Consider the following 14,257-nt stretch of genomic DNA (forward strand, 5'->3'; position numbering starts at 1 on the left):
CCTCAAAGGAAGAATAATACTTCTGTGGTTGTGAACATAACTGAGTCCTAAATATACCGTGCTAATGGTCCTTTCTCCTGTAACAATGTATCCTGAAATGTATCCTGCAAGGAGGATGGAAGAAGAGTTTTAAGTGGAGAGTAGGTAATATTTTTCCTTAATCAAGAGGATAATATTAAATGACTTGTAAAACAGGTGGCCAGATGCAGTAAACAGAGGTTGGAAAAAAGGCAAAGGTATTCCCTTGGTTCCCCACCCCAGTTGTTTGAGGAATGGATTTCCAAAACATACCAGCCTTTAGAAATGTGATAGGAATAAAAAGATCCTGTGTCCTGAGGGGGAGTGTGCACACACAGGGATCTCAGCTCAGAGGGGCAGCAGCGAGGCAGGGAGGGAACAGCACGAGACAGAGAAGGGAACCCTTCTCCTGCAGAAAAGCAGGGAGAGAAACCCCACTTAACCAGGTTGTACTGCAAAATGTACTTGGGACTCTGGTGGGGAAGAAAAGCCCGTTTTGGATTCTGGGAAAACCATTTTAGCCCCTACAAGATATTAAAAAAAGAGAAGAGCTGAGCTGGGGCGTGGGGTTCTGAGGCATCCCAGCTTCAGATTGCCTTCAGTGATCTACTGAATTCAGGGGACTTTTTAATGAGCACTGGCTCCAGAGAGAAATCTACTCTGAATGGTAATTAGGCATTTCATTTACTGAGATGACCAAAACAAAGGCTGCAAAGTCATTTTAAAACTGATAGGCTGCCTTTTGGAATATTTTTCCTAGGTGAGTGCCATGAGTTTCATTGCATTCCTCTCTCCTTTCAGCCAAATTGGGATTTAATAGATTGCAGACAAACTATAAATGGAGAGAAGTATGTACATGTGGTGGTTTCTCACACCTTTATTTATTATAAATACTAAGAATACCTGCAAGGCCCTGCAAGAATTTGCTTTGCTGCAGCTGTTTCCAAATGTTTTTTCCACTTCAGGGCTGGGGATGAGGGCAGGTCTGAAAACACCACCACAAAACCACGGATGGTGGATGTGGTGGTTTTTAATTGCACATTTCTATCTCCCTTGCAGAAGCTGAGCAGTTTCTCTGCAGTGCTGAATTCAGCCCCACTGCTCTGTCTAACCCCCAAGCTCACCAAATTCCTGCAGAGATGAAAACCAACTGCCTGTTAAATGGGGAGCTGCTCCAGAAATCCATCAAAATGCTGATACCCATTTTTAATTTATTAATTGAACCCTTCAAAGCATTGCTTTGGCAAACAGCTCTTTTTGTAGCTCTGATAATTACTGAATAGGGGTTATCCAGCCTTCCTGCTATTCCATGGTGTACTGGGAATATACACATTGAATCATCTGGTGCCCCAAGTTTGGCTCAGATGCCAGGATGAGTTAGTGCATAGTTAAATATCTGGCAGATTAATAAAAAGCATTCCCATCTTCTTTCCATGTGCAAGATACTTGCAGTGAAAATATATGTGAGGAAAATAAAGTATTGGAAAAATAAAGCCATCTGGTGTGAGAACAGCAAAGCTTGTTGAAAAAATGGTGTCTGCTCTGAAATGGGCACAAAACAAACAAACAAAACCCCTCCCTGTGATTCTGATTTCTTCCAGTTGCCTTAGTTCAATAAATATATTCCATTCTTTCCCTCTCCTCCAATGAAATGTAGTTTCCAAGCTTTAGAAGGAAGAGCTGCTTTGAAATGAGTAATTGAACCATTCAGTTTTCATTCCTTAGGACAGAAACAGGTTTTTTTTTCCTAAACAAAACACTTGAGTGTAAGGTTTGACTCCTGCAGGAGTTCATCCAAAAAATGTGTAAATCTGGGGAAAGTTTATATTTAAAGATAGGGGCATTTTTCAGTCAAAAATATTAACTTTGAAAACATTAAACCTGAAAGTTTCAGCCAGAAATAGTGAACAGGGTCCAAAGGCAACTTGAGTCAACAAATCACTGAAGAAAAGCCATAAATGGCATAACAGAATCCTGAAGGAAAATTGAAATGAGAGCCCTATGGCATGAAAAAAAGTAATTACAAAATCAGCCTGTCAATATTTTGCTCCTCCACTGATACAAGGTTACTGAAGAAAATTCCAGCTGCTCTCCAGTTTTACCCAGCAGTGGGAGCAGTAATGAGCACTTGGCAGGTAGGAGCCACTGGAGGGATGGAAGTGGGACAGGAAGGGTCTCATTTCTCTCTGCCCACCACAGAGCAATACTTTGAAGAGTTTTCCATCATAGGTTACCTTAACAGAATTCCTGCATAAAAGGAGAAAACTCAGTGTCCTGTTAGTGTTTAGCTCAGGTCCCAGTCTAATTCGTTCAGTGTTGACTTAAAAAGTTACTGAATTAAAGAGCACAAAGTTTCTAAAGTCAAGCAAACAAATATCCTTTATATCCTTTCCCTTTCCAGCTACCACCATCGTTCTGTATACTCCAAATAGTTGTAATTAATTAGTGGCAACTCTGGGGGAAGGAAGAGCAGAGGTTCTACAAAAACTACATTTTAGAAATAACCACAGCTCAAATGCATCACTCTGCAGATTTTTTTAGAAGTACACGTTGGCAATATGATCAAATATGCATCCTCCTCTAAAAAGCCATTAGTACAAATTCATTCTCACCTTGATGTTCAAAGCCAGATTTTCTGAAATTCACCTTGACAGAATTTCAGGTTTATATGTGGTGTAAGATTTGTTCTTTCTTTTTCTCAAGAGTCTTCCTTGACTGTCTTTAGCAATTGAATTTCCATTCTTAGGAGAGGAATGTTTTCCCATCTTGCATTTCTTGCATAGCTAAAAGCTGGGTTGGCTGTGATCTCTCAGGCTCCCAAAGTTCACATTCAGTACCCAGTGCTAGCCTGTACCAGCCCCAGGGCTTTCAGCTGCAGTGAAGAATCTGGATAGGTGGGGACAGAAACTTCCTAAATTTACACTTCTTAATGACCTAAAAATGCTTATTCAGAGCCTCATTAAAGCTGGTATTATCCCTACCTCAATTCTGGAAAGCAATTAACCAGTTTAGAAAGTGGCACATCCCTAAATGGTCTCCCAAGCCATAGAGATTAGGGACCATACTCTGGATTAGGCAATGGATTACAACCTGGACAAGAAGAGACTTGGCAGGTAGGGTTGTGTCAAGAAAAGGAAATTATGCTTTTTGATTGATGCACCCAATTAAAACTGTCTGAAAAAGCTCAGAATTCAATCACAGGCACAGGGAAGTGCTCACAAATGCTCTGAAGAGCAATAACTGTTCATACAAATTATTTAGGAGAAAATTTGTAGAAGAAAATGTGCTGGAGAAAAATCTAAACTTTTCACAGTCAGTTCTGGAGTAGAAACTGCCAAAAGTCATTAAATTATTCACTAACCATCATTTGTTCAGCTCAGTGTATCACCAAAGTTATTGATTAGGAAGTTTATAGGAGTTGGATGTATTTATAGAAATGTGTTTCTCTTCCTTCTTGTTACTTTGTAGCATGTTGGGATTTTCTCAAAAAATACAGAGGGATTAAGTTGTGCATTATTTATGGCAAATGCTCCCTGCTCAGATCCTGAGCTAATGGAGATGGCACCATGAGAATTTTTTAACTATTCAATATTGCATTTCACTTTTCTAAATGAACAGCCTTTGCCTAAAAAATACATTGAGCTAATGAGAGAAAAGCCAAGAAAAAATCATAGATATAATACTGATGAAAGGGTAAAAGTTTTCTGGTGGATGTTTATCAAAATCTTTGTTGTTTGAAAAGCAGGGGTCTTTTTTCTTTTTCCTCTCTTTATTTCAGCACAGCAGAACTTTCCCCAGGTGGGATTCAACAGCTTTTTACCTTAGAGCAGCACATATTCTTAACTCTGAGACTGGGAAGTGTTGGGTATCATTTATTATACATCCTTGGAAGCGGCTGACACCTACAGAGGGATCCACTTGGCCATTTATGAATTAATTTCTATTGCAGGGGATCAGAAACTTTTCACTGTTCACTAACAGAGGCAAAAATGGCTCATCTTGAGCCCTGAATTCCAAGTGTGTGGGAGGAGGTTTCCTCCCAAAACCACAAAATGTAAAGCCCTATTTCCAGCTGTGCAGAGGTGCAGGGTTCCTGCAGCACTCACTGAGATCAGGGAGGGACAGGAGTGTGGCCAAACAGCTCATCTGACTGGTGTGGGATGGAAGTGCAGAGGAAAGTAGGGCAAGGAATGCTCACCCTCTGATTACTGGGATCTGGCATATGCTTTTAATCTCTTGGAAGGAGCAGGAGGGTTTAAGCCTAGAGAGGATTACTGTGGTAGTTTTCTGTTACTTGTGCTTTGTAAATGGAGGCTTAATCTTTAAAGTGCCTTACCCTGTCCCAAATCTCCCCAACTTTGGCATGCTGCTATTTCTGGATTTGGCCCCTGTGCAAAATCAAAGGTAGTAAAATTCCTTTGGAGTATGGATGAAGCCCAGCCTGTGGGTGTGGATCTGTAACAAGCTGGTCCTGACTGTGATTCTAAAACTCCTCCAGTGGAGTGCCTGTGCTGTGGAGCTGGGAGCTGGAGGTGTGGAGGGAGGTGCCAGACAGTTCCTGAGAATCCCTGACTGCCAGCTCAGCACAGCTATTGTTACACAAGAATATGCAAAATAATGCAAAGTAATTGGGGCTGATTTCAGTGTCACTTCTGGGAGTTTCTGTGCTGGCAGCCACAAATCCTGGATGCTGAATGCTGACATATGCCAGCATGGAAAAGGCCTGTTGCTTTCAGTGTAAATCATTCTACAGCCTTTATTTCCTGCAGGCTGACAGGATCCACTGTGGCAGCACCAGGAGAATGCTGGGCACTGCTCACTGAGGGGCTGGAGAACGTTGATGACTAAAAATGACAAAATCTTCTCCCTTTTTAGGGCTTGTCCCTTTTCCAGGTACTTTGAGAAGGTTCTTACATTGCTAAGCCCTTTTTCACCGGTGGCCTGAAAGCAACAGATGTTCAAGTGTTGCAGATTATTTAGACAATTTCTTCCTAGCTCATACCTGCTGAAGCATCAGCACAAGGAAAATGCAGAGTTGTACTTACCAAGGCTTAGGGTTGAGGTTCAGTGTCCACAACTGGAGTTGCAGGAATTAAGCAGAAGTGATTTTTAATGAGGAATTGCAATTGGTTCCTTGCTCCCTGGCAAACTGAAAAAGACACAAAATCAATCAAAACTCAGTGCAAATTATTCATCTGACTTGACTGAGTTTAGCACCAACAACCCAACATGGCAGCAATAAAAGGCCCTTTGCTCTGAGGGGCAGCAGAGCCCTGAACCCAAAGCACAGCTGAGTTAAAAAGCTCCAGTTTGGGTCTCAGGTCCTTTCCCATCCCAGCTAAACAGACACTTGTAATTTCTCTGGCTCTGCAGGGAATACAGTGGGTGTTTAATGCTGGGAAAAAGTGCAGGAACAACCAACATTTCACACCTAGTCTTAAGAAAGGTTCCAAGCTGGATTAGGAGAAAAATGAATCTTTCAGATGAAGAAATGTTCAAATCCTGGAGCAATGTGCTGGTGAAACAGAAGTTTAATGAACTCTTTAGAGATGGTGTAAATTGGCACAGCTTCAATGGAGCCCACAAAAAAAGCTGGCCCTGACTTTATACAAATATACAGTAATGATCTCCCTTTCTTCTGTTGGGAAGCTTTTATCCTCAAAAGCCATGTTCCATGTGAATTATCTTCATCATTTCTCCCCATTTTAAGTTACAGGCTCTGGCTTCTCTCTTTAACTGTAGCACTTTCTATCAGAAAATCAGGCAGTGCTTTCTAAGGGTAGCTCATGCATTGAATTCAGCTGTCACAGCTACTTGTGCTGCCTTGGGTAATTGGTTCCTCACAAATCTTTATCTAAAATATAAAGGCAAATAACTATTAAAAACCTTAACCTAAACGGCAGCAGTAAATTAGCTCACAAATTTATTTTACTGCTGCGTTTTGCTTGGATTTACTCAGCCCATAAATCAGAGCTGGGCAGGAAGTTTGCAGGGTGATGGTCACAAGGGGCTGAGCCTGGAACCATAAATGTTAAAGCTGAGGAGGCTGAACCAGGAATGATCCAGGCTCTCCTCCACACAGGGTCTGCAGGTTCTGCTGCTTCCTCAGGATCACAGGACTCTGGGCCACATTTTAAACACCTGTGGGATTGTTTCAGGGATAATTTTTTAACTGTAGGATGGGAGGAGCTGGTGGGGGACCAGCTTTCTTTAGTTGGAGCCACCACTGAGACCACAGGACGGCAGGATTTGGCTTCCTCTTTAGCCCCTTTGGTTTGAACTCATGTGCTCAGAAAAGTTCTGGGAAATGGGTGGAAAAGGGCCAGAAGAGGCAGGGAAATTATGGCTGAAAGAATTGTGGGGGAGTTTTAGGCAGGGCAAGGCAGAGGACCTTGCTGGACTGAGCCTCCTATCTCCTAAAGAACATTTCCAGGAATTGTCCAACCCCCAGACTGTTAAGCCTTGGGAAAGCAAAGATTTGGGCTGTAACTACTTTGGTGAGGTCAGTTGGTGGCTCTGACTCTGAAGCTGCTGTTTGATTTGTCCTCTCAGTGCAGTGGGTCCTTGCCCTTGAATCTGACTAAACTCCGTGTCTGACAAACACAGTTCTGGGATTGTCTTGTAAAGGTCACTCAAGCTCCTGGGTGCTCTTTCAACCTGCAAGGCTGAGGAGATCCATAAAATAAAGGTTTGCTTCTGGTCCTTAGTGCTGCTGGTTATAAGTGATGGTGAGTTCATGGAGCTGCGCAAGGAATGTCCCAGACTGTGGAATTTATTCACCTCAGGGCCAGTTCTCAGGGTTGTTGGGGTGTTAAGACGTGAATTTGTATTTCAGTAGTGTTGCTTGAAGATGAACTTCAGAAAACACATGTTTTTCTGGACCTGGAGTGCCTTGCTCTTTCCAGCAGCTGTTCTGTAGATGCTGAGGTTTTTAGTGATGTGTAATAGCAGATTCTTAGGCAAATTCACCCAGTTTAGCCAAAAAACATTTTGTAATATAGAGAAGATGAAATAACTGGATTTTCCCTTTCTATGCTGGGGGTGGATTTTTGGCTCCCAGTATTCAAAATACGTTTTCCTCAAAGGGAGATGCTATTCTAGAGTTCAGTGAAATTATGACACCAACACTTTAAAATCTCCTTGACACTGGTTTGCAGTGGGTTTTGTTGCTAACTCGGGGTGGTCTCCATGGTTCCCCCAGTCTCTGAATTCCTCGGTGATGTCAGAGCGTTTGTCTGTGTCTTTCCCATGCCATGTAAATTCTGTATCATGGATAGCATTAGACTGGTGTGAGGTGTGATTTATGTGATTGCTGGAGCTGAAGCATGAGAAGGAGCAGCCAGTATTTAACTTCCTCACATTCCTCTGTCCTAATGCAGAAAACCTTTTATACACAAATCTTTCAAGTACTTCTGGCTCAGGTTCTGCATTTTCCCTTTTGTTTGATTTCTGGATCCCTGCACACCAGCCCTGGTCAGCCTGACCTCCTATTTCTGCCACCTGCACTCCACAGTACAGATTGTCCAGAAATTCTTGAGCAGAACTCCTTCTCTATAAATCCCATGCTCATCAACACCTGAAATGTGGTGTTCTTCTTTCTGAGTTGTAAATACTTTTAAAAGCCATTTTGCCATTTATGTTCCCTGTGGGCTTGTTCCAGTGCAGGTCTGCTGTTTGTGTTTTCCAAGTCTCTTTTGCTCCTGCAGCTCAAATATCAGCAGATCAATATAGTGCTGCATCTCACTCTGTTACAAATTCCTCTACAAACTTGGCCAAATCCCTGGATTTTTCAGTGTTCTGTTGGTAAGCTGTGAAATGGCACCTGATTCTTCTCTCGTGGTGCTTTTTACCTTTTTAAAGCAGTGTGTATAACCTTTGCTAAATTATAAGTTAAAACTTATTAAGAACAGTAATCGTGGTCTGAAATTGCTTGTGACCTTTGCATTCAGTGAGGTGGGACAGGGCAAAGCTGCTCATTGCTTTGCTACAATTTCCTGTAAATTTAAGCCTTACATTCATTTCTTTGGTTTGACTTCTCTTTTCTTTGCTCTTCAGGAATGCCAGACCTTGTGCAAATCATGTTGGGATGTTCTGGAGCAGGACTGCAGCTGCAGTGGGGCTGTCCCTCACTGTTCCTTCTCCATCCAGAGCATTCCCAGCTGTGCTGAGCAGGACGTGGTGCTCTCAGGGAGAGGTGAGTCCTGACCAGTTCCCTGTGCCATGGTTCCCACCTGAAAGGTGAGTAGAAAGTTGTTCCTCCCCTCTATTCTTCGACAGCAGTAAAAATATTTGAGGTTGGTTGGGGTTTTCCAGGTTGGTTTGTGAGAATTTCCTTTGGTTTGTGAGAGTTTCCAAAGGAGGCTCATGCCCACACAGGGCTGTAGGAGGAGGAGTCCCTCCCTGTGGCTTTGTGCAGTCCTTGCACAATGGGGTGCTGAAAATCCCCCAGTGCTTTATAACTAACTAACTAAAACTAATTATATTTATCTTTTAATTGAGCCCCTTCGGGGCAGCAGCTGGTGCAGTTTGTGGCTTTCATTACTTTTTTAGTGCCCTCTCTCCTGGGTTTAGCTGGCTCCTTTTTTGGCATATGCACGCGGTTCAGCAAACCGTATTTCCCTGTCCCTGCAGAGCAAGCTCTGGAATGGGCCAATTCCAGCTGCCTGGGTAGGGGAGCAGCCTTTGGCTGGGCATGGGAAGGGGCACATGGGCTTGAGAGCTCTTGAGGGGAGGCTTCAGTGTTTGCACTAAGGAGAGTCTATGGAACCTCAGCTCCCTCAAAAGAATTAATTTAATATTTATTGTGTAAGAGATGTTGAGCAACTTGGAAAGGCTGGCGAAGATGGGGAGATGCAGTTATTTTGTTTCTATAGAGTATCTGGAATGTTCTTACATCCTTTTCCCTGAAAGCACACTCTGAGTGTTGGATGCTGATTTGGTCCCACAGCTCCTGAATGTCCACGTGGACACATCCAGTGTAAAGAAAGCATAGTCTGGCTCCTCAGGCTGGGGGGGAGGCTGGTTCACAAGTAACCATGGCAACCAGGCTGTCACTGGGAGCATTGAGACATTTTCATACCAAAAATAAAAAAAGCCCAAACACACAACAGACATTCCCACTCCAGCCTCCTTGGAGATCCTACCCTCAGTTTTGTTCCTCAGGGATGCTGGCAGCAGCAGCAGGTGAGGAGATTTTTCTCTCCTCTACCTCCTGCATCAGCAGCAAACATTGTTTCTGATGATAAACCTAATAATGGCTTCCAATTAAAAGGGGATATTTCAGTTTCAAGTTGAAGAAACACTGAAGATGATTTTATGTTCACCTTAAAAAGTTTCCATCTGTCACACACTTCCCAAGCCAGTGTGCTCACATCAATATTTATATCACCCAGCCCAGTGTTTTCACAGAAAAGCCATTAATACAACATATCAGCTCTGGTGACAAGTTACATTTTATTGCTGTCAACAAACAAAGATGTTCTTTGTCTGCAAACTCCCCCTTTTTCCCTTTTTTTTAATCAATCGTTAGGTTTGAGTTTTGAAGGAAATGTGTAGATGTGATTTCCAGCGTTTTCTGGAGGGCTGCTGGAGACAAGACAGATGGAGCTTGTAGGAGCTGATAGAAGGCACTGATTAATTTTCCTAGGAGATGAAATAATAGTTTTGGTGCAGGTTCTTTGCTTGGGATGATGAAACTCACCGAATTCCTAAGGAGAACCAGGGAACTTCAGGAGGTGAGTCTCCGAAATAAAGATTGAATTTTGAAAATGCCTCAGAGTATTGATCATGGTGACGCTGTTCCAGTTTAATTCCATTTGTACTTTTTCCCACTGTAAAGAGGACAGGGGCCAGATCAAAGCTGTAATACTTGGGAGTCTTGTCTCACTGCATTGTGGAGGCACTTCACACTTCCAGGTGTCCCTGTCCTGCTCAGAGGGGCGTCCCTAGGGCTCTGCCACAGCTCCTCACACCCCTCTCCACCATTCACCCCTGCACCTTGACATGAGATCTTACAGGAGCCCTCTGAAAGCCAGTGTTTGGATGCACTCTAAGAACCACGTCACTGTTTGTTTTTCTTCCCATGCCAGTGACTCTGTTAAGAGGGTTATCAGCATGTATGGAAGTAAGACATTTGATGTAAGTGGATTTATTTTTTTTAAACAAAAACCAGTTTAAAAAGCTGCTCATGCCAGTGTAACTAGTCAGCTCCAGTGGTTTTAGTTGGATTTAAGCAGCAGTAGAAGAAAAATGGCAAATCTGTACCAAACATATCAGGTCTGCAGCTGGTTAATGGAACTGATAACTGTGCAACGATCCCTTGCTAATACCCAATTTTTAAGCCACTTTAAATCAGATAAAATAGCTCCATTCCACAAACCTATCCATTGGGTCAACTGTGCCTTATTGTTCTGAATTCCCTTTTTCAGTCCTTGTGGAGCTGTCCAGCAGTCAAATGACCCACACACACCTGCCGTTATTCCTTATCATGGGCTCCGAGGGAAAGGTGGGAGCACCTGGGAATAGTCCTGAGCTTCCACTGAATTTTGGAGCTGATTCCAGAGACTCCCATTTCTCTGAAAGTAGAGTGTGTCATCCCTGGTGTTCTGCCAGGTTCTGTTTAATTGCTCTTTATTAAGAGCAGCCCCAGGCACGAGATAATCCTTACAGAGACCATGATCCATCCTGACCGAGCTGCATCCCACGGCTTGGGAGGAACCTGCTGCAAGGCTCAGCCAGGTGAGGCTCTCAAAGGTGCAGAAAACCCAAATGCAAGGTGGTCTCCTCATGAGGGAAAAGGAGCTCATGTTTTCAATTTTCTGTTCATCACTTTCCTCTCTTATTGTGCCATGTGGTTCATCTCTCATCTCATTTGGAAAAGCAAGTGAGAAGTGGAAACACACCCAGAGATAACAGCACTGCTCTGACAGTGCCTGTGATGGGATAATGATCACCCTCAGCTGTGCTCATCATTTGGCTCTCATTTGAAGGTCATGGCTTTGAGTATCTCTGTGAACAGTGCACAGAGCTATGAGCAAAGTAGGGGGGAAATTCTAGACTAGGATCAAAATGTAGAACGCTTAAAAGTTCTCTGCAAGCCCCAAGACTCCATAGCTGTCCATATGCAAACTGTAGTTGTAATTTGTGTAGCCTGAAGGTCTGGCCAGTCCATGAGCTGTCATTCCAGCTCGTGGAGACTGCAGGCATCTCAGTGGTTCATCCAGCTCCAGCGGACTGTAAATTGGGAGCTGGTGACCTCCCAGAAATGCACTGGGGATTCCAGCTTTGCTGAGCTCAATATTAACTCCCACTGACTCTGAAGGCATTGGAATTTTGTGGCCAGTGCCCAATATGGGGACACTCAGAAATTTAAAAAAAAAACAACAAAGGGAAATCTATTTTTTTTTTTGCCTTGTCTACTTTCAGTTTTACAGCAGCAGCACAGTGAGGGAATGTTGCATTTGTGCTCTTCAGCTGGATGTGCCATTGGATATTTTGGTTATCAGTGTGGAAATAGGCAATTTGAAGTAATCTACTGAAAAAATAATTTTGAAGGTGTTTTTAATGTCTTGCTTTAAGAAAGAGAGTGGCTGAAACTTGATTCAGGTAGTGAATGCAATTTCCTGTCCTGAATGGCAATGCCAGTGTGGTAATTAGACCATGAAGGACAATACTAATTTTAAGGTGCATGTGGGTGGAGGAAAAGAGAATGAAATTATCAACATGTGAAATCATAAGTGAATCCAGTTTCCTTGGCAACTTCTACTGTGCAGCCTGAGTATCCCTGAGAATTTCACTTGGAACCAATGGGCAGCAGGTACTTACTGGAGGTGGGAATGCTTTTGAGGGAGAGCAGTGGGAAACTCTGGTTCAAACCTGTTTTACGTCTGGTTCCGTTCTTCCTATCAAGCTCTGTGTCATTGTCTTCACTTCCCATTGAACTCTTGGTGGTTCTTTTCCCTGACAGGTGAATATGGCACTGGGAAGAGCAGTGGATAAGTTTGTTGTCATCTTTTTTGTTTTCCTTGGAAACTGGATGGTCATTAAATTGTATTACATAAATAATTACAGCAGAAGAGACTTTGGTTAGAGAGAGACCAAAAGCAGTTGAAAAAGCAGTAGGAAAGCATTTTGCTCTGGTGTTTCAGATACAGCAGTCCCTGCACCCATGCTCTGGGCTGATGTCTTCATCAGTCCCTCTGCTTCCAAGCACTAAGTCAGCACAACTGAAGCATCAAAGAGCTCACAAGCCTTGAAGTGTTGGATTGTTTAGTTTTTCCCATCCATCATTTCAATCTTTGCATGATATCTTCAAAGATTTTCTTTTTAATAAAAATGGAATTGCTCTGAAACCCCATGAGAGGTCCTTTCAGAGAGAAAGTAAAATTGCAAGACCCTAAAAATCACATGGAATGACAATGAAAATGGGTTACAGATTTAATTGGCTTTAATTGGAAAACCAGCTACTGGAAAAAACCCTCAAATGTAGCTAAACAATACTGCAGGTAAAAGGGAGTTCCTGAGGAGAGAGGTAATTGTTATAGGGGATCAGGAAAGGAACAAGGGAAATTTAAGCCAAATGAGGAAAAATTGATTTTTCTTTATACATCTCCACATAAACACAATTATATATATATATATATATATATATATATATATATATATATAGGTGCACATAAAGATATAAATACTATATCTGCTGTAAATCTTTTTAGATTTTTGTACAAAATATCATCATTGGGATAAAAAGTTTAAAAATACTCTTTAGTATTCGCTCTTCCCTTGCTTTTCCCATCTGTGGTACTTGCAACAAAAGTGGAGCTAATTCTGTTTCATGTTTGGACACACATTTTGATTTGACCACAGGAAAGTGCCACAGTGCTGCTGGAGGGGTTTTTTGGATGAGTTCCCAGTGTAGTTCCCAGGGGCAAAGGCCCTCTGGAACCCAATGCCAGCTCAGGCCAGAAGGGCAGACTTGGCACATGGGCTCAAAATCACTTTTCTGTGCTGGTTGTTGACAGCAGCAAAGTCTCTCCAGGAGCTGGGTGTGCTGAAAAGGACAATTTATTGTGATTCTAGAAAACTGTGATCAGGATTTACAACTTCAGTGCATCCTTGATATAAACACACCAGATGGTAAACTAGGAGTTTGTGAGGTATTTCTTTAGTTTCTCCAAGGTCCTGGTACCAGATCTAATGCCAGCTGCTCATCTTAATATGAATACTTCCTGGTGTGTTAACTCAGCCTAATCCCCTAAAATAGCCACTTTTTTACTGTAATTTATATGTGACTTTTGTGAGCAGAGTGTCTGAGAACACAGGGAGGTTAATGAATTCTGTCTTTTCTCACCAGTGTGAGGCACTGAAGTAATAATCTCTCGTTAGAGAAGGGAAAAGAGGGCACACATCATGTCCAGTATTTTAGCCTGTGGCAGAGCTGTGACCTAAACCCAGCTCTCCAGAGCCAGGCTCAGAGCTGAAGCAAATTGGTCACATTGCTCTCACCAGACCATCCATGGGATGAATTGCAGTGCACTTTTAGAAAGCACTGCAAGTTTTGAATCCAGGATGCAAATTTTCCTCTGCAGATTTTGCCTTCATTGCTCTTTCCCCAGCTCCCAGGGTGCTGGTGTCGTGTTGTAAGAAATGCCAGGGTTCTGGGATTGCTGGGGAAAAGCAGTGCTTGGGGCAGACAGCAGAGGCTTTTCCTGAAACCATTCTGTGTGGCTCTGGGCCAGAGAAAACGCCTCTCTCATGACAGAGGCACTGCTGAAACCCTTTGCACAGCCTTCCCATTACCTCTGGGGCTTTGTTCACTTGTGAGAACATTTGCAAATCAACTCAAATGATTTTATGCTGCCTCCCGTAGCACAACCCCCTCCCAGGTCATTGCAGAGCAGCACATCACCCTGCTGGCATCACAGCAGAGTGGGGCAGGACCTACAAGGCACAGGGGTGATGCTCTTCTCTTCTTTCAGTTTGCACTTTCCAGTGTTCCTTATTTCTGCTTCTGCCCTTCCATCCTGCTTTCTGTTCTTCTCCCATCTTTCTGATGTCTTCACACCAGTTTTTGTCCTTCCTTCTGCCACTGCATTTGTCCTTCCTCCTTCTGTTCCTCCATCTGTCTTTCCATCTATTTTGTCTTCTCTCTCTGTCTATACATGTGTTTCCTTCTACCCTTCCATCCTCTTTTCCATCCTTCTGTTCTTCATTCTGCACTCCACTCCTTCCTTCCTCCTTT

The 14,257-nt window shown here is 42.9% G+C and overlaps 1 long non-coding RNA gene across 1 annotated transcript in view; it reads right to left on the reverse strand.

Annotated features, from left to right (window-relative positions):
- LOC127059422 (uncharacterized) overlaps positions 1 to 14,257 on the reverse strand; it is a 76,812-nt gene that overhangs the window by 15,357 nt on the left and 47,198 nt on the right. The window contains exon 2 of the long non-coding RNA XR_007777188.1: positions 5,064 to 5,167. This is a non-coding gene — a long non-coding RNA (uncharacterized LOC127059422). The remainder of the gene's footprint in view (positions 1 to 5,063; positions 5,168 to 14,257) is intronic.

This window comes from Serinus canaria, chromosome 3 (genome assembly GCF_022539315.1).
Source record: "Serinus canaria isolate serCan28SL12 chromosome 3, serCan2020, whole genome shotgun sequence".
NCBI lineage: Eukaryota > Metazoa > Chordata > Aves > Passeriformes > Fringillidae > Serinus > Serinus canaria.